Raw genomic sequence first — 3,399 nt, 5'->3', positions numbered from 1 at the left:
TTATTAAGGTGCATGATAAATTGTACCATGCTGCCAACTTTGGAGAAGGCATTCACAGTGATTATAGCTATTATCTCACTGGTATCACTTCAGCTATTGCGTAGGAAGCTACTTGATTGGGAAGAGAGATGATTATTTTTGGAGGTTATTCTGTTTGTTTCATTCACTTTACCGTACTGCATGCTGTTAAGCCATGTTGAAGGCATTGTTAATGTTGTACCACAAAGTCAGTAAAGCTTAAAACAAAATACAGAGCCTGTCCTTAGCTGTGTTATTTCTGCAGCTTCTACCTGGTCAGCTACTGCACTGTGGGAGGCAAAGCTCCTGGGACAAAACCATGTTTGTGACCAGACCACAACACACCCAGACCTCCAACAGGGCAGAAGAGACCAAATTGGCTAGTCCTTTCTTCTGGAAAACTATTAGCTTAAACATGCAGTTTTCTACATTTTTAAGCAGAAAAGAGTTGAAACAATTTATTCCATTAGACAGCAGTGACCCTCCTCGCCTGCCTGTGTGGAGCTGGGCTCCTGTATTCGAAGGCAGAGTGGTGCTCTCCAGATCAGCATGCTGGCAGCAATGCCCCACCACAGCAAAGGCTGTTACCTCTGAAAGGCAACCCAGCTGCTCAAGCCACAACCCAGCTGCCTGGAAGGTTTGAGAGGTATGGGCAGGCTTAGCTCTTTCTCCATCCTTCACCACCCCTTGTACCTGCAGGTGCTGAAACCTGCACCTCGCAATGGCCACGTTTGCTTATTATTTTGGTATGTTGCCAACTTTGGAGAAGGTTAATGAAGGAAAATAACATCCATAGCAGTTTATGAGTGAGATAATTCTAAAACAGATTTTTGTAGGTGAAAACAAGGTATATCTGTAGATCAACATTTCTCCAGATGCCAAATTTTAACCATCTGCTATTGGCAATGACAGAAAAAAATCCTTAAAAAAAAAATAATCTCTTGTACAAGAAAGCAGGTAGCAGCCCACTTACATAGGTAGATATCAGCAACCCCCAGGCTGTACTTTTTAAAGCCAAACTTAGGAAAATGAAGAGGAAAGCATCTCACAAAGCCCTTGCTTTATTTTATTTTCTGTGTTTCCAGTACCAGGCAGAAGAATGATACAAAACCCTGTCAGTGAAAAGTTATTTATTTTTAAAGAAATGCAAATCAAGCTAGCGAATGTGTTGTCTTTGCTGGAATACAGACATTATTTTAGGGCATTATCACGGGAATTTGAATCTTTTTATTGCAGCCCACTGGCAGTAGCCTCCTTTTGAGTTCCCTCCATAGCTATGTACTGAGTGCCAGGCAGCCATGTCACACAAACCCCAAATAGACAGTACTCCCATGTGAGTGGTGGCAAAACCCTCACATTGTCTACAGGGCTTTCATTGTTGCAGAGATATCTGAGGACAGAGTCCACAGTGCTGAACTAGGAAACTAGAGAGGAACTCTTCAGGCTAGCAGCAAAGAAGACAAAAAAAAAGAAAAAAAAAAAAAAAGGTGAAAAATCCCCACGATTCTTCTGAACTGTATGTCACTAAGCATTTAACAATATTTTTAGCAAGGATTCCTATGACACTTGAGACAGAAACACCTGTCTGCATATCTCCCCTGAACACACACATACACACACTTTAAGATATTCAACAGCGTGCTGTGCTTTTTTGTAGCTGTCAGATTGTATTGAAGATTACAGCAAGTAACTTTACTAATGCATTATTACTGCCATTATTCAAGCCATTCCTTCTTTAGAAGTTATGAAAAATGGATCATGAATAGAATCAGAATAAGCACATATTTGCTTTGTTATGTTAATGGCCTGGCTGAAGTCCACCAAAACATGCTTGTGTGTGCAGCTGATTGTTTTGTTTCTAACCTCTGGATACTTTATGCACACAGGCTAAAATGAGGGCACTCGGTCCAGATTTGTTCATGTGATACTACCTGAGCCAGGACAATAGTCCTGTTTGAGAACTCTTTTTAATCAAGACATTCTTATGCTCATGAAAACAATTTCATAATTGACACTTGGAGAAAAATTCTCCTAGCAACAGGCAATGTGAGAGGTATCTTTGGGCTCCTCCTGTAAGACAGCATATTTCTTATCTTTATCAAAGCCTAATCCATTGACAAGAAATGATTCGGTTAAGTTACAGGATCAGATGAATGAGCCAGTTACTCTAATAAGTTCTAGTTTCTGTGATGTAAAAACTTGCCCAGACAACTAAAACACAGTTAAAGCACAAGCTAAAGAGATGAGTGAAATTTCTAAAGATTGGCCACTAAATCCTTTCAAGATATGCCCACCACCTTGGTTTAGGAAAGCTGCTAGAAATATAATTTTCTCCAAGATTCACAGCATTTTTTGCCTCATTTGAATAATACAGCAGTGAGAATATTCTGGTTTTCCACCTCCCATTTTGGTGTCCTCACATTTTAGCCCATCACCTGATCAACGTCCAGGAATCTAAATATGTTCTCAGGCCCCAGGGTTTTAAGAACCTGGCAAAAGACCACAATGAATAACTTTTTTTCCAACAGGGAGCTGGGCAAACTGTGCAGCTGAGTCTCATGAGATGCTCCAACACCTGGAACTGGAGGACACGTAAGGTGGCCAAAATAATATAACTGCCCTTCAGTCTTTAAAAACTTCCAGAAGGAAGTAGTATAGTTTTCTGAGGTGTTTGAATGGCAAGGGTTTTTCATCCACAGAGTACTCCTGTGAACCTGGGGCATCTGCCATAGCCCTGGCAATTTGCTTTGGAAGAACTTCTCATGAGTGGATTGCATCCAGCTGGATTAGTAAAAGAAGCTGCCCTAGATAATCTCTCTTGACACATGTGAGGTTCACTTCTTTACATGCACTTACAATGAACCATTATAAACATCTGATCAGAGCCTCCGGTTCCCAGTGATAAGTGAATTTAGGCTGGTAAACCCACCAGCAGCTTTCACTTTTGTTTTGTTTTACTGATATGGATTTGGAGCTTGTGAGAGCCTCCCCACTGCCAGCTCTGGCAAAACAGCACTGTGCACAGTCACACAGAACATGTGGAGCCTGAGCAGCCAGAATATGAGTTCCCTCACTCTGTGCCACAATCACATCTCGTGCCTAAACTGGAGAAAGCACATTTGGGTTGAGTCTCCTGTCTGTAGCTCAGCCTTTTGCCTCTTTTTCAAGACAGACAACAAAAGTGCCTGCTAGCATCAGTTGTGATGTTAATACCTTTTAGAGACATTTCCAAGTACCTAATTGGAGTATGACAACATACTGCCTCACCACATCTAGGCTACCCAAAACCCTGCTGCTTTCTTTGCTCCCTGCAGCTTAGGGAGGAGTGCAGGGAGTGGGGCAGGGGGGAGGAGGGAGGACTCCTGCTCTAAGCATGTAGGA

This window comes from Antrostomus carolinensis, unplaced genomic scaffold, assembly GCF_000700745.2.
Source record: "Antrostomus carolinensis isolate BGI_N321 unplaced genomic scaffold, ASM70074v2 scaffold4105, whole genome shotgun sequence".
Classification (NCBI taxonomy): Eukaryota; Metazoa; Chordata; class Aves; order Caprimulgiformes; family Caprimulgidae; genus Antrostomus; species Antrostomus carolinensis.
This window is presented reverse-complemented; position numbering follows the sequence as displayed.